Here is a 26,094-nt window from a genome sequence, read left to right as displayed (position 1 = left end):
CTCTTGAAGTATAACAAAAGAAGAAACAACTTCAATAAAAAAAACTTTCATTAATTATTTCAATTATTTAAATTATTGGGTATATATTTTATATAGCATAATCTTTCTTAATTTTATATGCATTATTTATACTAGCGATCCAACCTATAAAACCCTCGTTTCGTCCCATAAACCTGTAAATCCATACTTGAACGGATCAATATCCGGCTCGATTTTAATAACACTGTGATGGATACTTGAGTTCCTCTTTAATCATTAGACCAAATAAGCTTGTCTTCATCCCTACGCACTCGTGTCTAATCTATTCACGACCTTGGTATTTGATAAATCATCAATCAACTTGAGAGAAAATCGAATCTTGGTTGATATCCAGCGATCCAACAGACAAAACCCCCAAACAGTCCGACCCCCACAGCCATGGCTGACCGCCAAAAGCCTCCAGCCGGCGCCTCGTCGGAGCCCCACCCTTCTCCTCCTCCTCCTCCTCCTCCTCCTCCTCCGTCCTCTAAACTGCCTCTGGATATCCCTTCGAACGGCAAGTGCCAGTCGGGCGCCGACTTCTCGGGCCACAAGTTCAGTTACCCGAACCCTCCGGAAACTGGGATTCCGGACCCGGTGACGCTCCGGGAGCAGTGGAAGTTCGCGATTCGTCAGTACAGCCGATGGTCCTCTCAAGCCTGGGGCACCGCCATCCTCGCCGGTATCTCCTTCTTCGCCCTCGGTTGGATCATCAAGGGCGGAAATCCCCTGCCGTCGCTCCAGGACAATCCCCCTGCGCCCGCAGCTCAGTCCCCTCCGCCGCCCGAGAAAGAATGAACTCGAGGCAGCTCAGAGACACGATCCAGGTCGGGTCGCATTTCTTCTGTAGGTAAGACATCTGTTCGGCTGCTTGATTTTGATGTTGGGTCTGTTAGATAGTTCGATGTTTCGAAGTCGTGCATCGGTTTTGTTTCTCGAAAAGGAGGGGCCTTTATGATTTTTGGATTGAATCTCGGTGGACTTTGTAGAGCTCGAATTGTCTTACAGTGACTTAATGGAGTAATTAGAATGTATAAATTGCTATCTGTACATAGGAAACTGCAATTCTTGTGGTATCTAGTGCTTTTAAATTTGAGACTAAGCGATTTCGTTAACAATGCTGTCATTGCTGGGATTGGAGGTGTCCATGCTGTTGGCATGTTGTTTTATGGAAAAGTGCTAAAGGAAACTGGCTTATGCGTGATTGCTGTTTTCTATAAGATGATGAGATGTTTGGGAATTTTATAATAACATCTAACAGCTGAAACGTCGAAAGATTGATCATGAGATGATTGGCGATGCTGTTCTGCAGCTGCTGTAAAATGTCAAATGATTCATATGGAGCATTGTCAAGATTGTTTAGGTGTATATAGAGGCAGCAACATAATTTTATCTTTACACATGTATGAGTTTAGAGTAGAAAGAATTGTTTCGCCAGGTCGGTTATGCTTTGTTAAAATATAGGGTGTGCTATCCCCCGTTTGCTGGTGAAGAGTCCTACTTTTGGGATAAATTCTCAAGAACGATGCTAAGAGGTGGGGCTTTTTAAGCTTTTTTATTTTTATTTTTATTTTTTCCTTTTTGGGTGGAACGGGCTTTTCGAGCTTTAATATGATAATAATAGATGATCACAACGAGGGCACATCTGGAAAGTCGGCCAAATAAAAATTGAGAGGTGAATATGCATGTGTTTGAGTTTCATCTGTGAAAATGCGTCTGGTTTAGTATTATTGTTTGCTCACTGATTTGGGTCTGGTAATTGACTGGCCTTGTTTAGCTTAGTTTGTGTACTTCCTCATTGAGGTCTGGGAATTGAGTGGCATAATTATATATATAGAACCAATGGAGAACTGCTCGAGTCTGAACTGGCTTAAAGGGGTTTGCACCCCTCAGAAAATGACAACTCGGTTGAAGAAGATGGCCTTTATTGCTTGAATTGATCTGGGAATCTGTTAACAACTGCACGTTCTCCTTCTTCACACTGTTCTAATCAGTGGTTAGTGTTGCCTTGTCCATAGCATCGTTACCAGTCAGACCGACAAAAGATAATCAATCTCTTAGGAATCGTGGTTGGTGTCATTAAAAATCTTCTAGGAAGTGAATCCAACACCACGGCATGGACGGTGACATGGTGGGCTAGTTCATAGTTGCGTATCCACAAGTTAGCACATTAACCTTCGTAGGTTAATAAAAAGCATGCGTAGAATGTATTGTTCTTGCAATATATTTCTCTCTGCCATGAACTACTTCATGATAGCCGCTTCATTCTTTTCTCGCAGATAATGCTCAGCTGGATAGACTGATGAGTTTCTCTGCCTGAGAACGGCACTAGCTACCCAAACATGGTGCCAAGTAAGAGTTTCCTAGAGCACCTCTGAGAGGGTTCAGCAGAACAAGTTTTCAGTGGATTGCAATCAAAAAGCAGTTAGCCGGGCCATCATGGGAACATGACTGGTGGACTTGTTCTTAACATACGGCTCTTTGTCTTGTTTTGATTTCCTTCAGCTCAATGCTCGTGTTTGTGAATTGGAGGTCCTTTTAGTTGAAATGTGGTTAAGGCTGCTGTCCATTACTGAGATAAACTGGTCTATATATTCCAACGGGTTGTAGGATGATTTCTTACCTTACAGCACCTTTTGTAGCATATTGTTGTCAAAAGTTATCGGCGATAGGTGGTGATTCGGCATATGATGATGTCACATGTTGACAGTGATGAGATCAACTGTCTAGAGAGATAAGTAGGCAAAGCAGTTAAACAAACATCCTCTGTGGGGTGAAATTAGAATTCTAGTCCTCATCGAGGAAGCATGACATCTTCTCTCAGGACATTGGACCTGGCCAGGTCCAAGTGGGCCCAAGGCAACCGTAAGAGTTTCATCATCCTTAGATCATCAAGATTCAACAACCTATATGTCATTAACCTTTTCCAAAAGGCTCGTGTCAAGTGCGATGGTCCAGCAAGTTAGCCAGTCGGGCAAAGCAAGGCTGAAAATGTATGATGAGCAGGTTAAGCCTAGCCATGCATCTATCTGCTTCTGTAACCATGGAGCGGCCACACAAGGTTGTCGGTATATGTTTCTGGGGCACCCATCAACCGCACTATTGGGTTGATGAAATGATTGATAATCTGTTTAGATCTGCGATGGTGCCATCATTAGTTATTAGCTCATTAAGCAAAAAATCTTCATCTTGTCTTTCTTATTGCTTTAGCTTTCATGATTGATCCTTCACCAACAGCAGCACCCAACCCCAACTGTTCCATGGCCATCTGCTTGCACTTGAAGTTAGAAAAAATGGGAAAGATAAAGGAAAACCTCAAAAAAATCCCCCAAAAATAATCATATAAAATTAGATCAGTTGTAACAAATGGTTGGTGAGTAGGCTTGCTATAGGCTGCTGTTCAGTCCCTTCTCATACTCCATCCCCAACAAAGTGATTAATATGTTGATCATATATATTTGTAAATAATATATATGTGTGAGTGAGTATATATATTATGTTAAAAACAGAGTATATTGAAGATTAGAAGCAGAACCGTCTAAAAGGAAGAAGAAGAGCAAGACAGAAGGGAATAGAATGAGTACTGCAAGGTTCATCAAATGTGTGACAGTCGGAGACGGAGCGGTTGGAAAGACCTGCATGCTCATTTCCTATACGAGCAATACCTTTCCCACGGTATGAATGGCTCGGTGCGATTGACTGCTCTGATTTTCCTTTGTCTCTTTTGTTGTCTTTACTAGTTCTTCATTATTTCGTTTAAGGATTATGTTCCGACGGTGTTTGACAACTTCAGCGCTAACGTGGTGGTGGATGGAAGCACTGTGAATCTCGGGTTATGGGATACTGCAGGTATATTCTGAACCAGAGAATGAGAAAGATGCAAAATTGCATCGAAACTTCAGGATAGATTCACAGGATTGCTGTTCTTTGATCTGAATCTGTAGATCTATCGGATAAGTACATGGTCCTACATCTATTATTCGACATTCGTGTAGGCACTGAATAAGACGTCTATTGTAGAAGCTTGAACCCAGTTTCTGATACCACATGGAAAACTTTTGGAAGCTTTTCCGAGTGATAGTAAGCTTGTTTCATGAAGCCAACCGGCGTAATATATTAACAATTTAACAGATGCATCTGGCAATTGTGGTTAAGAAAGAACGACTTAGTTGCAAATAAGTACACAAGTATAACTTAATTTATAATATTGATGAACCTGAATATGGTTGTTGGCGGACAGTAACTAACGACATTGAAGCTTTGAGTTTAGTCGGAACCATAGACATTAATGTGATTGTCATGTTTTCGAATTTTGCAGGACGGGGACTACAACAGGTTGAGGCCCCTGAGTTACTGGGGAGCTGACGTGTTCCTGTTGGCCTTTTCTCTTATCAGCAAAGCGAGCTACGAGAACATCTCTAAAAAGGTTCGACTTTTTCAGTGGTTAGTGATGTCGTTACGGTACGCTATGAAAAAGATATGAATATCTAGCTCGTCGCTTAATATTTGATGGCTTGAGAGTATGATTTGACGTCAAAATTTAGGGTACAGATAATGTTTCTCGATTTTAGTCTGCCCATAAACAGAGGAATAGATCAATGTAATTACTCGAGTCGCTCAACAAGCTTGTCGAAAGAGAGCATCTTGATAACTTCTGGAGAATCATTACTGATTGCTTGATGAAACTACTATCTTTGCAGTGGATTCCTGAGCTGAGACACTATGCTCCTAACGTTCCAATCGTGCTCGTAGGAACAAAACTCGGTAAAAAGTTCTTGTTCATAATAGTATACTTATTTTAATGGGTAAACTACATTCCCTTCCACTGCTAAATGACACTCTACCCAATTTTCGACAAAAGGATGACACTCCACTTCATTCTTGTCATGAAATTGACTCTCCACCCCATTGGCTATATTGAATTAATGTAAAAAATTTCTTTTCGTCCCCATTCTTTAATCTTTTTATTCAATTTTATCCTATTTCATTCTTTTGCTCAATATTCTCTTCAATATGTCATGTACTTTGATTATCCTATTTGATTTTTCATTAAATCTTTTGGCATGAAAATTATTTCCAAATGAAAAATAAATTTAAAATTAAAGAAAATTTAAAATAAGAAAACAACTTCACATATTTTAATGAGGTCTATGATAACCATTAAGCGCTTTAATTATTTGGGTTATAGTTTTGGGAGGCCACTCCATTAACATCGATATCCAAAAGTATGGTCTCTAAAATATTAAACCCTTTCGGGGTTACTATTTCCAAAGTATTGCATACAACTTTCATGAGGTGATGGGAGCTTCTTGGAACCACAATTTTCTATATAATTTGCCAATATGGAATTTTTTTCAGAATAATAATATAATATTTAAAATTAATAAATAAAAAAAATGAATGACAACAAGGAGCAAAGGAGAGGATGGATAGATGGCAATGATCACTTAGAAGGGGAGTGCGAAGGGGTGCAATATTCACCGGTTGAATACCCTCCCATCTAGACCATTAAGGGTCTCTATGAATAGTTTTATCGTCGACTTTGAACACTCTTTACATCTATTGTAGCTTTTATTACAAAAAGTATTCCACTCACAAAAATATTGCATGGTTATAGGCATCTCTCCAGATCCAGATATCAAAAGTAGCAGTTTAAGATATCATAGAAAGTATCAATTATTGTTGGGGTTACTTTTTAAAATTTTCGAAAATGATATTATTGTTAAAAATATTGTAAAAATCGATGGATCAAATTGTAATTTAAACAATAAATTAAGGTGGATAAACCATGTAATATCAAGAATAAGATCAAACAACAAAAATTAGGATGAAATTGAAAAGTATTCAAAAGTTGAGACCAGAAACGAGTTTCTTATTGAGTCAAGATGGTCATTAGGGTGGAGTGTCAACTTTTTTCAAGAATAGGGTTGAGTGTCATCGAGTAAAATCTTAAGCGATGAGAGTGTATTTTACCCCATTTTAATTAATTCACAGTAACTCAATTTCATAAGGTAGTCGTCAAATTCTCAGATCTGAGGGAAGATAAGCAGTTCTGGTAGATCATCCTGGAATAAACCCGATAACAACTTCTCAGGCAAGTGCCTCTTTTTAGAGAATCTAGATCCTTATTTAGTTTCCTTCATCTTGTTTAATTCTGAAGGAGAATCTATTCTGCAGGGTGAGGAGCTGAAGAAGATGATTGGTGCTGTCACTTATATAGAATGCAGCTCTAAGACTCAACAGGTCCCTATCCCGGCTTACTTCTTAGATTGACATCTTCTATATAGTGTTAATTTAACATTTCCGAACACGCACACGGTATTTCCATGAAAATGTTTATGAAATGTGATCGATTCAATGAGCAGAAAATGTCTTGTTTCTGTTCAACAGAACGTGAAGGCCGTGTTTGACGCAGCAATAAAGGTTGCTCTGAGGCCCCCCAAACCGAAGAAGAGGAAACCCAAGAAAAGGACCTGCACGTTCCTATGATAAAGTTTTACAACAGGCTTTCTTTGCTCCAGGTTTTGATCAGATCATATTCATATTGGATAGCTGATAATGGATTTTGTATGTATCGCGGGTCGAATCAATGGAGGTGTAGCTAAACCAAAATACAATTGGTAGTTAAATTTTCCATTTTATGTTTCCCATCGTGCCGAAGGGAGTTTAAGTTAGTGCCTCCTTAGAGATATAATGCTGTACCTTATTGTCATTCTGTTGAAAGTATTGAGGGAAAATTTACAATTATTGAATTTCAGAATCAGTCGATGAGGAAAGCGATGGATTTGCATGGGATGTAATATTTAAATGTCATGTAATTAGTTTTATATTCCTCTCGTTACTCTTTGGTATGGTCAGTATTTCATAGAGTGTCATGTTTAAATCGGTCATATGTCCGAACGTGTTTAGGATCAAGAACTTTTGGGCTTGAGCAAGACCCAATCGTCGATCATGTCGAATGCTTGGATCATCGCCATAGCCCATTTCTAGCCAAGTTGATACAACACATACGAAATGAAAAATCGTAACTTACGTATTTTTTTTTATCGAATTGTGTCATATGGTTGTATAATCGCCACATTCATTATTTAGACGGAATTTTGGTTGACGATTTGATCTCATTTTCAATAAAAATCGGCCTAATGTGATCGAAATTAAATACCACCGTAATATTTGTGCAGCATCGAGTAAGAATCAATATCACTTCTTCATAAATATCAAATCTCTACAAATAGTACAATAATTTTATTTAGGCTATATTTCTGGTGGTCAACTTATTAGGATATGATCTAACTAACTTATAAAATATATATCTATATATATATATATTAACTTTAATTAACTATCAACTCACAACTACTCACAGTTTTTTCTCTCTCCTCTTTCCTACGCCATCATCTCAATCCTCCTCTCCTTTCACACGATTTTTTATTCGTATTTTTTAATTAATTTAATTGTTCCATTGAAAAGATATGTTTTCACGTATCAAATAACGACTACTCACACTTTTAAACCATAAAAAATGTCCATATCGATATGTTTAAAATAGCTTTCTGTGAGAAAAAAAATATATAAACACCGTCCATAGCGTGGGTTCGATTCTTTTTTTTTCTATAAATTGAGAAAAAGAGAAAACTTATTTTTGTCATAACAATAAAATGCTAGTTGAATATCAGTGCATTGCACGTGGAACCTACAAATAATCTCTTAATAATTTTTGTAGAGAAAAATTTTATAAATATTTACACGAATAAAAACTCATTAAAGAAAATTGAGTTATGAGACATATGTGAAAAGAATAGAATTGAATTAAAATATATGAGCAAATATATCAATCAAAATAAAATAAAAAAATTCTCATATAAATGTGTGAAAAGATGAATTTAATGAAAATATGTGAGCAAATATATCAACCAAAAGAAAATAATAATCTCTAAAAAAAATCATAATAAAGAAAGTGAAGAGGAAACTTGATGAAGCCTTTTCGAAATGATCAAATTGACATAGATTGGTGTTAGTAGTGGATGCGTATGCAACACAATATACATATAAAGTCCGCAAAAATATCAACATGTCTTTACAAAAGGAAATATAATGGTAAAGGTTCTGTATAAATGGTTTCCGTTTATGTAACTCCAATATATAATGTTGATAATGTTAACTTTGTAAGTGCAATATATGTCTTCGACTATATATACACGTCCCTATAATATATCAAACAACTATATCTATATATATATATATTTTGTAGTTGCTAAATAAAAATTCCAACATATATTGTTAACTCTGTATGTGCAACATATATCTTCGACTATATATATACACATTCCTATAATATATCAAACAACTATATATATATATATATATATATAAAGTTGTCAAATAAAAATTACAATACATATTTGATCTATCAAAATATACATGTATTCCTATAATACAATATTTTGTGTCATCTTTAGATTCTATTATATATTTCATATATATCAAATCAAATATATACAACGGTGGTATTTTGGCCAATTATGTATACTATATTATTAATATATTTTGGTTGTCATTTTTTTGTTCAATTTCTATAGTTAAAAAAAATACTTTCATTGCTTTCCGCATAAGTAGTAACGAGATATTCCTTTCTCTTAATAAGAAAGGTGGTAACTTCCGCGAGAGGGGCTGTAATTCGATGACGTGGCTATTCAAAGTATAATAAAACCTGATATGGTTGACAATCTAGGGCCTCGCCTTTCACAAAAAGAAAAATATCCCTTTGCTTGCATCCCTTTGATCAAGTCATGCGGTAGGTATATACATCTATATATATATATATAAACGACACAATATAAATGACAATATAAACAAACAATATTATATAAACAGATATTTGATTGTGGCTATTATTATAAGAATATATTAGCCCATAATGCAAAGGGAAACTCTATAAATATTATAAACCTTCGTTAATATTGATTTCCAACTCTATATTTTACCGCAATATATATGAACAACAATTCGATTGCTACAATATAAAAAATTTCCTAAATAGTAGCTAATTTATATAATATATATTCTGTTGGGCTATATGTAAATTATATACATTCTACTGCATAATTAGTGATATATATATATATATATATATAGTGCACGCTCTTGTCTGGTAACTACAAGCTTTCAGATTCAATACTTAATGAGACTACCCGTACCCCTTTTTTAACTACTAGAATTTTAATTTCATTGTACGAGGCTCACGAGTCTCATTTATAACCGAAAAGAAATAGCCCCGACCATCAACTTATTATGCTTTTGAATTTTCTTCATTGAAATCTTAAAATTATAATACATAAGTAAGCCATAAAATTTTCTAAAATTTTTACCGCTAAAATTTCAAGATTAAATCTCAATAATTGAATAAGAAAGAAGGATCATACATTTAATTTTTTTTCCCTTTTTTTCTTGGCGAAGATCTTACATTCATTTCAAACAATTGTACTGTAGAATTTTCTCAAGTGGCAAAAACACATATTTTCACATTAATGAATTATAAATTCAGCAACTCCCTCAGAACTAAAATTTCAAATTAAAAAGTCTTTTCAAATAGTAATGTATATATAGATACTAGTCCAAAGTGATTTTTTGATATCTGAACTTTTCTTTTCCGATTATAAAGGAAATCTATGAATCTTCTAAATTGAAAGGGAAATATAGCATAACTAATTTATTGTTGAACAAATTACAAACAAAATAGGATCGTATGAATAAAGGTTGATTCAAAAGATTTGATGCTAATTCCCCTTAACCAAGATCTTAGGTTTGAGTCTTGTAAATGAAGAAATTATTAATTGAGAATTTTACATTTTAGTGGGCCGATTCAACCTGAACTGAATCAGTAGGCGCTAGTTGGATTTCCGAAAATTAGGGTACACAGTGAAAAAGGAGAGAGACTGTCCATAAAAATTTGTTTGTGCAAGATTATCTAGCATAACTTTGATAACTGATTAACATACGGAAATAAATATAAACGGCGCATACATCTTTATACACCATTATTTATTTATTTATTTATTATATTATTATGAAACCACGAAATCTTTAGTCATTTTATGGACTAAAACTAATATCTATTTATTTGACTATGCTGATCATAAAGTGCATAGCATCCCTATTTATTTGGTGCTCGGCCTTATACAAGCAACATAAATATATAATAAATATATAAATGAATTATAATCTCATTAAACAAAATAGATATATGAGACATATGTGAAAAGAATATAATTGAATTGATTAATCTGAGTAAATATATCAATTAAAAGAAAATAAAAGATTCTCATCATTAAATATGGGAGCAAATATATCAACCAAAAGAAAATAATAATCTCTTCAAGCAAAATATTCTAATAAAGTAACTGAAACGATCAAATTAACCTAGATCGGTGTTTGTTGGATGAGCAAGCAACACAATATACGCATAAAATCTGCAAAGACACCAACACATCTTTGCAAACGGAAATATAATGGTGAAGGTTCCATGTAAGCAATGTCTATATCTATATATATATATATAGCTCCTCAATATAAAAAGTAACTTTGTTTGTGCAATATATGCCTTCAACTATAAATATACATGTTCCTATATTACATCAAAAAACTATATATACTATATATAGCTGCCATATAAAAAGTAAAATACATATTTCATAATAAATATGTTATATATTCCTATAATGCAAGATTGTAGGACATGTCATCTTTATATTCTTCTATTATATATGTCAGAAATTAGATGATGACCTGTGCGTTGCATGAATGAATATTAAGGAATTTGAAAATAAATATATTTAAACATAAAAACTTACCGGTATCATTAAATATTATGAAATTTGATCTTAATTTATATTTATAGTTAATTGAGTTACAATTAGTTATAGAAAAAATGAATCTAAAATAACAAATGCTAATTGAGTATCATCTTTTCAGTTTCATTTAATATCTAAATTAGAAACATATGAAATATTTCTCAATATTTTACAAATTATCTAATATAAGTAAAATAATTAAAAAGTTAAAAGAAAACTCTCATAAGATAGAAATACCGTACTCCATGTATGACATAATGGGTGGGGAAACTAATATGTACTCGCAAATGGAATTGATTACTGAACCAAAAATCAACATTAACAATGTCATTCTAATGAGTACTCAAATCAATAAAACTCCTGAACTCAAAGTTTATTGAAGAAAGCACCATTGAATCATAAAATACTAATATAAAATATTATTTCAGAAAGTCTTACAATTTATGAAATGATACCCATAGCAGAATTGGGATGTGATCCCATCAAAACAACCAATATAAAACAATAAATTTCAAATTTGTATTAAAAGTCGCCTTCAAAATCATAGTTCAATCTAGAAATAAGAATAAATAACAAAATAAACTACTCAACTCAAAGTTCATGAATTATGTAATAAGAATAACAAAGAATATTGAAGATATAGAAATCATAAAAGGCTTACAATTATTGAATCGACACCTACAATAGAGCTAGAATAAACATCCTATCAAAGTAAACCATGTCAAAGAAATCAATTTCAAATTTGCATTAAAAAATACAAATCATAAAGGATTTACAATTACTGAAGCAGCACTTGTAGCGGATCTGGATTAAGTATGATGTTGGAACAATCAATATTGAAAAATTAATTTTAAATTTGCATTAAAATAGAAATTAGAAAAGTTTTACAATTACTGAAGCAACACTTGTCATAGAACTGGAACAAAGATCCTATCAATAACAATCAATATCGAAGAAATCAACTTCAAATTTGCATTAGAAAATAATTGATTCACCAAATCAAAGTTCAACTAAGAAAAGAAAGATATGAGAGCAGAAGAATAAAAGCTTTACAACTATATTTTTTTTGTGATAATATATAATTATTGTACCTGAAAGGAATAGCACAATTGAGTCGTAATCAGAACTCTAGTTCAGAACTTTATATGTTCCCATATATGTAACATATATATGTATATATGAACAATTATATAAACAATGAGTTTCACAAATGACAAACCAATAGATTCTTATTTCCGCAAATAATATATATCTTTACCTACATATTGTTATACTGTATTCTAAATAACATATTTATAGTTATATTTGGGTTATTATCATAGATACTGTATTATTCCCATATTCTCTTTTTTCGACTATAATCCTTTTATTTTTCTTCAAGTTTTAAAAACCAACTTATATTTATTCTTTCTCATGACCTTTCAATTTCAAGACATCCCTTCATACAATTTCACTATAAAAATTACGTATCATGCTCTTTTCCATAATTATTCACTTTGATAAACGTATTAAATATGAAATAACTTCTCCATTCAACATTCACAATCTCTTTCCTATTTCCCATTTACATTTGTATCAATGAATTTTCAAAATTTATATTAAGAATTTTTAAAAAATTATTTTATTGATGGATATTTTCTGATAAGTTATTGGTAATCAGATATCCTGTGATTAAAAAATTTATATTTTTGACTAACTTTTCAAATATTAATTTATTTAAGAAATTATTTAACACATTATGTCATCAGTAATTTATTTTCAAAGTTCCAATCAAATTTTTTTATGGGATTCTATGGATGTAAAAGTGTGCATTTGGGATAACAAAAAAGAAAAAAAGATAAGAAGAGTTTCAAAGAAAACAAATACCATATAATAATAATAATAATAATAATAATAATAATATTATTATTATTATTATTATTATTATTATTATTATTATGTTTTCTCTTATTTTAGATTTTTTTCTTCAATCCTTATTCTTATTTTCTTCGTTTTCTTCAGTCCACAGACATTGACTACCGTTTTATTCATTGTCACTATAGTGCCTGCGACCACTACCAGCTAACATTGTTGCACAAGTTTAAAGTTCTCATACTGTCAATGTTCTCCTTCATGAGCTCAAGGTATATTTTCATTCTTATTCCTCAAGAGCACGTGTGTAAAAAGGGAGATTATATGTTAGTTCCAATGTAAATCTAATATCGATTATCGATGCAACTTATTATTTTGAAACTCAAATTAAATTTACTCATCTACCTTAGGAGGATCTAAAGATTTTTTTTTAATTTTATTTGTTAAGTATAAATTATAATATATAATATGAATTACTAAAATAAATTTATATATACATAAAATTGGGTTCGATCAACTTTCTTCCAATTTTTTGCTTTAAAACTAAAACCTGACCCTTAAAGTCTTTAATTTTCGGAATTTTTCAATCGATATGGGTCGGATTTTTCTGAATTTTAGAGTTGCGTTTGTCGCTACAAGACTATTCGTGAAAATAATATTTCTACTAATTATTTTGTAAACTTTTATTAGAAATTTAGATTCATTTCTCTATTTCTTCTTTAGGATATTCTATTGAAATGAAAGATCAAGTTAGAAAAATATTTTAACTGGAAACATTTTCTTGAAATAAATTATTTTTAAATTGTATTAATTTTATTTTTTTAAAAGTCATTTCCAATATCTTAATCATGCTAATCAAACTTTTATTATTCATACACTAAACTCTACACCAACACTATGCATAGTGTCAAAAAACATAGTTTAAAACATTGCCTCAGTATTTTTATTATTATATACCATTTGTAATTCTACATAGTTGCGCTATTATTAAAAAATTTTAAAAATTGTGATGAAAGTTAAAAAAATAATTTTTTTAGTGAAAGAAAAGAAAAATAACTTAGGTTGAGATAGAGATAGAGTGGTGTTGAAGAAAAATAAGTAAAAAGTGAGTGGAAGATGATCACGTGAATTGATGGAGGAGCAAGATACAATATATGAGTTTAAAATTTGAGCAGTTTTATAGTTTTATTGTTGCCTTCAATTTTACTTTCCTTCAATATAGTAAAAAATTATGGGGATAACTTCGCAAAATTGTGCAAAAACTGATACAAATATTTAGATATAGTGATTTGTCATTAGTATGTTAATTTTGTTTATACTTTTTTTATGTTATCCATATTTAAATACTATCATTAATATATACACATAAGTGTTTCCATTGAATTTAATATTATTTATTTATTTAATAATAAAATTAAATGAAATATTTTTTTATTAGCTTCTATTGATAATTTTTATTTTTAATTTGATATGTAAATACCCATGGGTTTATTTGGTAGATTTCCATGTGTAATATCTATAATGTTAGTGCCATGTGAGAAAATCCATTAAAATTGACAGGAAATTGATGACACACCAGACATGATAAGAAACTCGTAATTTGTAATTTTTTAATTAAAAAAATTAATCCTAGAAATAATAAAAAAGTCAAATTTTTTGCTTTTTTAGGCCATCAACCCTCATAGTTATTATTAATTATGTTTTATTTTATTTATTTATAAATTAAAGTAAGAATAAATTTCTAACTAGAAATAGTGACAAATTCATTCAAAAGGAGATACTATTAATTTACTTATAAATTATATATTTCTTTTTTTAAAAGAATTTTCTTATATAATTTGTTGTTCAAGTATTATGTATTTTAACCTTATCAAAGAAGGTACAACGCATGTGTAAATTCACTAGTGTATATATATATATATTTAATATATAGGATGTATAATCTGTTCTTATTCTTAGTTCCAGTATCTCGTATAGGTTATCTCATCTAGGACCACCTTCATGACTGGTAGTATCTCATCTTGTGTTTTTCCTTAAGTGTCTAGTTGCATACTAAACACAATGAACTGAAGCTGGTAAACGTAGTAATGCACAGTCCTAGCGTATGTCTCTCTAGTGTCTAGATCCAAAATACCACAATGTACTGATGCTAGTAAAAGAAGTAATGTCATAAGGCTCTAATGTCCATCTGGCAGCTCTAATGGACCCTACACATTCTAATCCTTAAGTGCAGTGCTCCAAGCCTACTAAACTCAGGTTGTAAGTCCCGACGGTTAGGACAGTTTTTGGGTATAACCAGGAGGAGTAATGGTGTAAGGATACGGTCTAGTAGATGGAGGTTATTTGCGTAAACTTGGAGTAGAGTTATTCTCGTACATTATCGTTCGCTCTAGGTACAACAATTAGGGTAGGATTTAGATCCCTGTGAGAGTCTTACTGAGTTTGTCTGTGTGCTATTATTGTTAAATCCAGGTACAGCAGTTGGGTAAGGTATGTACTAGATCTGAAAGGGAAACACTGTGTGAGGCTTCTTCCAGTGTTCAGGTATGTCTTAGATCTTGCTCTTGAGAGAAGCTGGGGTGAGAGAGTAAGTTCAGTTTAGCATCTCAGAACCACTTAGCTATTGGTATATGATCTCTAGAAACTTCGTCTAGGTATAGATTAGTGTACTGAAAGGTAAGGAACTGATATGTTATTTGAATATCTTGATAAATATTTGTGAAACTGGAAGATTTATTGTTATAAGAGGTTTTTACTTAAAATAACCCATAATTTGTCCGTTTTGTCAAATCTATCATATGTTTTTTTTGACAAATTTATCCCATGGTTTATTTTTTTGTATCAAATCTATCCCGGCGTTATCTTTTCCGTTGACATCTAACGGTCATGCTGACGTGGTACGTGAAGAAATAATGGGTCACACTTGCCACGTAGACGCCACGTCAGCACGACTTTTAGATGTCAACGGAAAAGATAACACCGGGAAAGATTTGATGCAAAAAGTAAACCATGGGATATATTTGACCAAAAAAAGCATAGGATAGATTTGACAAAACGGGTAAATCATGGGCCATTTTAGGTAAATACCGCTTGTTTTAATATTGATTGGTTTAAAGCAAACTCATCAAGTACATGTCCTTCTGAAAACTTTTTCGATAATGATTCTGTTCTCAACAGAGAAGAGGTCAATTTGGAATGTTTTGATAAATCTATCGATGATTGGGAGATCCCAAGAATCGCTTCAAAACAGATTTATAAAAACTCAAAATTCCAACAAATATTTTCAAAAACCGATTACACCATAACCACTGAGGAAAGGGACATTCCCCTAAAAAACTCCTCACAAACCATAAAAACTCTTGAACCAAGAGTCATTGAAAAAACATGAGGGAAAGTACAACTTCATCCACAAAGGGCTCGCCAAGTAGGCATAAAACCCCTAACCAGAGAAGGCATAGATACCTCCGTACTCTTAGTACTCAGGGATGCTAGGCTTTTGAAATACCATGAATCCATCTTTGGGACGGTTGAGATTAATCTGTGCGACGGACCAGTCCACCTTAACTGTTTCCTAAATTTCACCATGTCCCTCAAAGACCAAAACATAACTCATGGCTTAACTTTGCAAATCAAAACGCACAATTACAATATTGCTTTAGGCTCCATCCCTTTAGCCCTTGTGTATAAAGTCCATTACAAAACGATGGTCTCAGCGTTTGCAACCAAAGCCTTCAAACATAGTCCCAAAGGAGAGACCCTCCTTTTCCAAACGGACATTGCCAAGTCAAACACTGTAGTCTCCAGACCAATTAGGTGGAATGAGGTAACTCTTCCTAATGAGTGGGTCTTAGAAGACGTAATTGCCACTGAAAAAATTCAAAATGAGGAACCTAGTCGAGTGAGCCAGTTCCAAGATGGGAGAGTTTCCATAAGCTTTTGCCATAAGAGATCAGTCGACATACAGTTAACCTCAAACCCTTCGATAAGATCTTCCTTTAGAAGCCCTGAACTAAGAAGGAGATCATTCAGTGTTGTTCCATCAGCAAACACTTTCCAAACAGCTATTGAAACTCCTCCTAGGTCTGCCAACCTTAGAGGATTAACTAGTGTCGCCACCGATATCCCTAGGCTAGTATACTCTGTCCAAAACACAGAAGAAGCTGAGTCTTCACCCCCATCTCCAACATTTTTATCCATAACCGATAGCACTAGAATCAATCCTAACCCTGAGATTTATGTGATAGAAAAATCCTTCACATTAGCATCTGCTAGCCTTAGGAAAGATTTCTGCTCCAAAGAAAATGAAAATAGGAGGAATTGGTTGCATGATGTCTTTTCAAATAAATACGTTAAGACAGTAATGCAAGATCAGTGGATAAATTTCATGGAGAAAAACAAGAAAAATATCCTTTTCTGGGACTAGTTTAGCCAAGTCTACATGGAAGAAAATGCCATAAAATTCACTGAAAAAACCATAACTTGGAAACTACCTTTTAACAGAACCATAGTTTCCTCAAAACCTCCTCCTAAATATGTTGAGCCCATAGAACCTGAGCAAACCAAAAACCTTAGGATACACAACATGATGATCAGAAATACCCGCGCCTTAGAGCATGAAAACCGGGAAAAAGAAAAAAAACAAACTGAGTCAGAACTTCGCCAAAAACTCCATGAGTTACAAAAGAAGTAAAGACTCTGAAAAACGATGAAAAGCTGGTTCAGACCTTGGAAAATACTGAACCTAAACCTGAGTGTAAAAGCCAAGAATTCACATTTCAAAAATACCTCCTAAAACCTACAATAAGTGTTCACGACTTCTAGATGGAAGCAACTGCCTTGTTGGATACATGTGCAGACGCAAATTGTGTGAGGGAGAGATTAATTCCTTTAAAATACTGTGAAAAAACTCAAGAATCATTACGTTCTGCAAGTAATGATAAACTAAAAATTTCATAAAAATTGCAGAAGCAGAAGTAAAAAATGAAGATTCAACATACAAAACTGGATTCCTAGTCGTAAAAGACTTAAAAAATGAAGTCATACTAGGGACCTCATTCATCCAGCTCATCAAACCCTTCCTTTTCACCAACTCAGGTATAAAAACGGTGTACTTAGGAAGCAAAACTATTTTTCCCTTCATCACAAAACCTGTAACCAGAAATTTGGACATGATACAGGCTGCCGAAAGGCAAATTGATTGGGTAAAAGATGAAATTTCACACCATAAAGTTGAAAATCTGCTCCAAAAACCAGATTTGAAACAAAAAATCGATAATCTCAACAGCCTAATACAAAAGTCAGTTTGTGGAGAAACTCCAAATGCTTTATGGGGTAGGAAGTAACATGTCATTGATCTATCTTATGAAAAGGATTTCAATGAGAAAAATATCCCAACAAAAGCCAGACCCATTCAGATGAATCAAGAGTTGGAAAAATACTGTAAAATGAAAATATAGGAACTCTTGAACAAAAAATTGATTAGACCTAGCAAGTCCCCCTAGAGTTATTCAGCCTTCTACGTGAACAAAAATGCTGAACTCGAAAGAGGTGTCCCCAGGTTAGTAATCAATTACAAACCATTGAACCAAGCCTTACGGTGGATTAGGTACCCAATACCTAACAAAAAAGATTTGCTCCAAAAGCTTCATGATTCAAAAATATTTTCAAAATTCAACATGAAGTTAGGTTTTTGGCAAATTCAAATCACCGAAAAAGACAAATACAAAACTGCATTCACAGTTCCTTTCGGATAGTTCGAATGAAATGTAACGCCTTTTGGGCTCAAAAACGTTCAATCTGAATTTCAGAAAATCATGAATGACATTTTTGGTGTATACTCCGATTTTATAATTGTATATATCGATGATGTTATCATATTTTCCAAAACCATTGATTCTCATTTTAAACATGTGAACTATTTCATGAGAATCACATTAAAAAATGGCTTGACTGTGTCTCCGACTAAAGTCTGCCTTTTCCAAACAAAAATTCGATTTTTAGGGCATAACATCAGCATGGGCACCATAATCCCCATTAACAGGTCCATCCAATTTGCTGATAAATTCCTTGACCAAATCCATGATAAAAAAACAACTACAAAGGTTCTTAGGAAGTCTTAACTATGTTGTAGACTTTTTTCCTAGCCTAAGTAGACTCTGCAAACCCCTCCATAACAGGTTAAAGAATTCTCCTCCACCATGGACGGATGAACAAACCAAAATTGTGAAGCAAATCAAGCTTCAGATCAAATCACTGCCTTGTTTACACTTGGCAGACCCAATTGCAAAAAAGATTGTTGAAACAGACGCCTTTGAAGAAGGATACGGAGGAATCTTGAAATAATCCAAAAATGGCAAAGAACAGGTTGTCCAATTCACCTCAAAACATTGGAATCAAACCTAGAAGAATTACTCCACCATTAAAAAAGAAATTCTTTTTGTGGTTTTATGCATTTCGAAATTTCAATATGATCTTTTAAACCAAAGGTTTTTACTTCGGATTGATTGCAAATCTGCAAAGGAAGTTCTACAAAAAGATGTTCAAAACATTGCATTAAAATAGATTTTTGCCAGATGGCAAGCAATCTTAAGTATCTTTGATTTTGATATCGAATTCACAAAAAGAGAGGCTAACAGTCTCCTTGATTTCCTAACAAGAGAATTCCTGCAGGTACAACCATGAGCATGAGGACTCGTTCCTCCAAAAAAGAGGCCTCGGCCTCAAAACAGCTGGTTCCTAGCCAGTCGATCAAAAAAGAGGAGCAATCCTCAAAACAGGTGGCTTCTAGCCAACCCTCCTTTGGACAGATCACTGTTGATAGCCAGATTAAAACCTATCGACAAACCCTCCAACATGAGATCGATAAGCAGGGCTACATGCAAACCCTGCCAGGTAAAATCCCTAAACCAAAAAAGGAGAAACATACTCTTGAAAAACAGAGTGCATATCCTCAAAATCTCGATAATGATGTCGTAGTTCTGTAATGGATTACTGTATTAAAAGATAAACCGGAATTAGCACAAGTGCTATATGGAATATCTCCTTCTAAGCTTGAGACCAGCAAAGGAGAGAGCTCTGAACAAATTTTCCAAAGAGCAGAAAAAGGCCTCAAACAATTTTCCGATAAGGAAATCAGCTCTTCAAAAACAGCACATTGGTTTCCAAAATCATTATTTCAAACTGTTTTGATTATGGAAGAAGGTTTTTACCATGAAAACCCCTTATTCGCAGCATCAAAATTGTTTCCTGAAAATTAGTGTTTTCGACCTATGGACATTTTAAAAACCTGGGAATACTATGAGAAAATTTTGAGTGAAATAGGTTCAGTTGAGTTCAAACATCACCTTGTCCCTGGTTCATCAAACACCATATCACACTCTACTGTCAAAATCCAGAGAGTCATCCACCCAAAAGAATGGAATGAGGGAAACCCATACCAAATCAAAAAATTCCAAGCCAGATTCTCGTTTAACCTCTCACATGATTCCATGTACTCATACCAGGATTACCAACAAGCCTGGTACAATGCATTTTTGTACCAAAACCATGAGTTCAGACACACCTAGCTGATCTTCTTCCATTTCAAAACACCAGCCATATTCCCCTACTAGTTTGCCCATTGGTGGTCACTCTGGGGTCCAATTCCAAATATACTACTCCCCATAATTCATGAAGCATATACCACATTTGCTTCTTGATTCAAACCTTAGGGGGACCAAACCATATTTCCCGTGCTTCTCCAATTCTACCAAATTTTTAGATTATCATGGATTCATAACTGGACTTTCAAATACAAGCCCGATCAATAGACAGGCTTGCAGACACTGACCAGAAATTTCAAATGGTAGGTTAAGTTGAAGGTAGACCATCTTGACCACCAGTTTGTTCTCAATTGGTTCTGAAAAAATGCTCTTGTCTCAGACAAAGCACAAGTGGACCATCAAAACTTTCTCCAGGTCAAAGCCCGTGCTTCCTTCTTCCTTTCAACAGCAAAAACTGATGAGGATTACATAGGACGGCTAAGCCAGGTTCTCTTGGAACTCAAAGATCCGAACACCACTGCCTCGTCTGCTTCAGATTCCCAAAGGGAAGACATTGGTAGTGATCTATCTTTAGATTAATTGCTAGCCTCAACACCCGAGAGAGTCCGCCCACTGCTTCATCAAGTGGATCATTACCGAAAAAAGACCTTTCGGCTCACAGGTTATGCCCCACTCAGCGCAATCTCCGGAAGCGTCCAACCACTACTCCAGTGGTCCCAAAACGGACAAAAAACCTTTCGGTGAGCGTGCCCAACATAAAGCAGCAAGCTGGCCTACTTTGCGACAAAAAAGGCACTGTAACTACAGTTCTTCCATTGGGCTCGACAGTACCCCGTATGTGAGTGTACAGTCTAAAGCTGCACAGCAATAAGGCATCTTCTATCGCCTATAAGAGGACCCTTCCTTCAGCATCAAGGGGGACTTCACCTTCGCTCATAATCTCTTTCTCTCTTCTTTCTTCTTCTCATATGTAATCAATCCGGCATGTAAAACCCAGATCCCTAACCTTCCATTCTGTGTGTAAGTTCCAGTGTAAGCATGGGTTGAGTTCTTTCAGACTCTTCCCCATTTCTTTTTATTGTCAATGTTTTTTTTTGTTTTAATCATCCGCATGTACTTCATCCTGCCCATCATGGGCTAAGTTTCTGAATAAATCTTCCATGTTGATCATCTATTTATGTTGATATTCCCTTATATCAGATTCTTCTTCTTTCAGTACTCTATGGTTATCCCTTAGTCGAGATCTTGGGTGTAAATGAATATATATATATATATATATATACACATTCCTATAATATAAGACTGAAGATTTCGCCGGGCAATAAGCATATTTCACTATATTATGATTAATAACGGCATATATTTTTATCAGACGGATATATATATTCCCAGACCCAGCAAAAATGTATACATTCCTATAATATAAGATTGTGATTTAAAAAGTCACAATATAAACGACAAATGCAATATAAACAAACAAAACTATATAAACATGAATTTATTGTGATTAATATTATAAGAATATATTTGTCATAATACGAATGACAAATCTAAAAATATTATAATCCCTAGTTAATATTGCTTTCCAACTCTGTATATATTATAAACTCTCATTAATATTGCTTTCCTTTATTTGATGGAAATATGTCTGTAATTTTTATATTGCCAGCTGTATATATCTGTAGCCGTTTACATTATAGGAATATATATAATTGAAGATGCATGTCGGTTGCTTACATACAAATTTACAATATATATTGTCAACTATATATAGATGGTGTTTACATCGAAATTGAAACCATTGTATTTCCATTTGTAAAGAGGTGCGGGTGTCTTTGCGAATTTATATATATATATATATATACATAGTATAATGCGTTGCATGCTCATTGAGTATCAACACCGATCTTAGTTGGTCATTTCCTAACGGCATCATCAGGTTCTGAATTTATTATTTTTATTCGATTAATATATTCGACTCACATATTTTAATCCAATTTCTTTCTGGGTGTTTCTTTAGTAAGAATTTTTTGATTTTACATGTCGTACAAAACCAAAACGAGCCCTTAGATCCTTCCTCATTTAATATGGCCCATCCATCACACACAATTTTTTTAAAGTATTTTCATTCTTTAATTTTCTATTTTCCTCCCACAAACCTTCAACAATAAAGCAAATTAGTCCTCAAGTGTGGACCAATAAGGAAGTGTCATGTCATCAACTATAAAACACCCGTCGAACCGGCTGCATTAATTGAATTGTACCTCTAGCTGAACCGGTTCGTAAATTTGGTTTAACTATTATTATAAAATCGATTAATTTAGCCGGCCTGACGCCCCCTTTCAATTGACCCCTCGTGGCCGCCACCGCCACTGGTGGAGAGCATGAAAGCGGCTACGTAGATGTCTTCCCCCATCGATGACATACCTACGACCACAGACTGCCGACTCCATCTAACCTTAAGCTAAGACTTTTGTAATTACCATCGTTGGTGGACGACAATGTATTATTTAATGGCAACGTTTGATTCTGGCGATAATTTTTTTTTAAACAGTGGTCGTTGGCGGACGACAATGTATTGTCTAAATTAGGGATGGCAATATGTGTTGTATCATGTTTAAATGAGTCATGTCTAAATGGGTTTGTGTCAGAAAGGTCAACCCTAACACGACACGTTTGATAAACGTGTCAAGATTTTCCAACACGAAAACAACACGTTTAATTACGGGTCGACACGCGCACAAAACATCTAACCCGTTTAACTAAGTATGTCTAAATGTGTATGTAAGTATATGACATTATTACCTTTGGGCACATATTATACATACATGATATGATACTATTAACTTTAATTACACATTACTATACAATTGACATAATAAAAGCACTATAATGATTTTAGTGTACTTTTTTCTATAAACTAATACAATATGTAAAACAAATTTATTAACTTGATAACACATAATATAAACGAGTGTAACCGTGATTAAACGGGTTACAAGGGTTGGAATCCATTTAAACATGATTATTTATAGTGTCTAAATAAATCAAATCCGTTTAGACACGAAACACAGTTAGCCTTAATTCAAATCCGCTTAATTCCATACCGTATCCATATCGTATTATCGTGTCGGATCAAATACTGCCGATCCCAATCTAAACTGCCAAACCGCTGGGGTTAGGGTAGCATGAGAGTGGGAGACGATACCCCTGCATCTCGGCCCTCTTTCTTTCCTTTTTCCATAATAAATTAAATAAAATTCAAATTCAAATTATTGTGGCGCTCGTTATTTTGAGGTGTTCATAGTTCTGACTGTTGCTATAATTTGCCAGTACAAATTACCTTCCCTTAATCTTTCTCTGACCGCTTGTAGAATCATCATATTTTTTGCTCAGTTAGAAATCATCGTGTAATTAATGGCTACTTTAACGATGAAATCCAAAATTTCAGTAAAAGTTCACTTAGGTTGATTATGGTTCGATTAAATCCGCAATACAACAGATAATGTTACCTTATTTTTTCCATTGCAATAATAGGAAATAGTTCCTATAAAAAACTCAAATTCTACAGTACAATTTTTGGTTGTTTCTAAATTTATTTCTTGTTAGATTAGGTAATGATGCTATGATATCTATTATGAAATTGTTTGTTTCTTAACAAAAATACGCTTGATTTGAGGAATTTTTTTTTGATACGATATTATGCTAAATAAGTTAGTTACGCTAACATATCTTTTCTATTTTTTTCGAAAAGAAATCTGCTTGATTTTAGGATTGTACGTGATCGGAGAAAAAAAACTCTGGTGGTTAACCTCCGGCAGAGGTCAGCCTCACGTGCTGAAGTTGCGGTGAGAGGTCTGAGCTTAGTCAACGGTCGACTGTGATGGAACCTCAGAGACGCTAATCGACGTCCCACTAGGCGGCCAGAGGTCGTTGTGCACTACCCAACCCCCGCGAGGGTGCAACGGTCCTGGTGGGGTGCAACGGTGATGGATGTTCGTTGAGATGTGGTTCTAGCCAGTTTTATTTTCAAGCGATTCAATGATTCAATTGAAACTGTTTTATTGAGCCATATGGTTGAGATTCTTCTAAACCAATTTGCTTGACCATTTTAGTTCAATATTATAGCACAATAACATAAATCCATGTCATTAGCCTAGATTTGTGATAGGATCGAAGACAAACGAAAATAATTGTAAGCTAAAATCACATTTTACATAATGAAGGTATCAGATAAGTATTTTTTGGGGGCGTTTGTGAAATTTTAACACATATAAAAATAGACGGCTTAGATCAAATCAATGAGGATTTAAGAGCCTAGATTAGTACTGTATGGTGTGGAAGGACGTAAAATCTATACTGTGGAATTACGTAAAATCTATACTGTGGAATTTGGGTTTCCTTTTTTACATATTTGCATGAAACTTTTTCTTTACATTTTTTTTGGTTTATATATAGCATAACAGATTTTAAGCAATGTTTTTAAACCCGGCCTAGTTCGGCCGGTTGAACCGGTTGGCCCACGACCCACTGCCTTGTCCGGGCCGGGTTTAACAAAGAACCAGTTTAATTGAAAAATCGGTCAAAACCGATTGACCCATTTGACCCATTGGCCCAATTGACCTGCTTTTCGGGGAATCGTGGAGATATGTCGTATATTAGGTAGCTTTGCATTCTTTCCTAGCATAGAATATTTTGTTTGCTTCTTTTCCTTTGATGTAAAGGCATGATATCCCATTTATGTACTTTCTCATATTGAATGCAATTGAGCTAGAGAATTCCAGAATTAATATGGGACCAATCAAGTTCTCTTTTTCTACTTTAAAACACTCACGAAATTTTAAGAGAATCCCTTAATTTTGCACATGATAAAAATCACGGTCTAGTTCTTTACTCATTTTCAATTGAAACAAATCGAAAGAATAAAAAGAAAATAAAAAGCAAGGTCAATATTCATTTTATATTTATACTCCCATCTCCATTCTTTTCTTCAAGACTTCAACGCTTCTTTCTTAGTCTTAAAAAAAGGACTGGATATATCATCTTATCTTATCTTAGTGAATTATAGTTGTTAAATTTTTTAATTGTTTAATGCGATCATTGCTGGTGTTAATTATTTTTAGGTTATATGAATAGGATAAATTCAAGAATATACAGTTTAGTATACATAAAATGTTGCACCTTTTCATTTATTTTAATTACTTATAATTTATTAAAATTAAAAAACAAAAAATAATTGACCCGGTGCTTGAACCGGTTGAACAGTTTGACCCTCGACCCAGTGAAGAGGCTGGGTCAATGCCTGGGCTGGGTTTAAAAACATTGATTTTAAGGTATTATAATAATCTATTATATTATATGTTAAAATAATTAGGATCTAGAAAATATACATGCATAGATTGTTTTATTTATTTAGCTACCTTCTCTTGTAATTTCTTATATTTCAATTTTGTTCAATAAATCTTTAATTTGTGTCTATATCTATAATATATATTTTTTCTAGAATAATTAAAAGTTTTATTTGTACGGTCTCGTGCAGCGTATGCGTATTCAGCTAGTTTACATATAAATAAACATTTTGGTCTTAATGAGAAAATATATCGAACGTTTTGGCCTCAATTTGGTAGTTATCCCTAAAATATAAAGCTGGCATTACCCTATTGGAATTTTCTTACATTAAATTTCAAAAAATGTTTTGGCCTCAATTTGGCATGAACTTGAACAAATTTGGTTATATAAAATTCCAAAAAAGGTTTATAAATTTCTATTTCCAATTCGGCCAACTTAACAATCTGGTGCATTTTGATAAGTAAATAATTGGTCCACATGCAACG

General features: G+C 33.7%; 1 pseudogene; it reads left to right on the top strand.

The window, feature by feature from the left end:
* The first annotated feature begins 263 nt into the window (after nt 1-263).
* Nucleotides 264-6,836, top strand: LOC116208538 (annotated as a pseudogene).
* Nucleotides 6,837-26,094: the final 19,258 nt, after the last annotated feature.

This window comes from Punica granatum, chromosome 5 (assembly GCF_007655135.1).
Source record: "Punica granatum isolate Tunisia-2019 chromosome 5, ASM765513v2, whole genome shotgun sequence".
NCBI classification, from domain to species: Eukaryota; Viridiplantae; Streptophyta; class Magnoliopsida; order Myrtales; family Lythraceae; genus Punica; species Punica granatum.
Note: the sequence above shows the minus strand (reverse complement) of the source record. Positions and strands in the feature narration are given on the sequence as shown.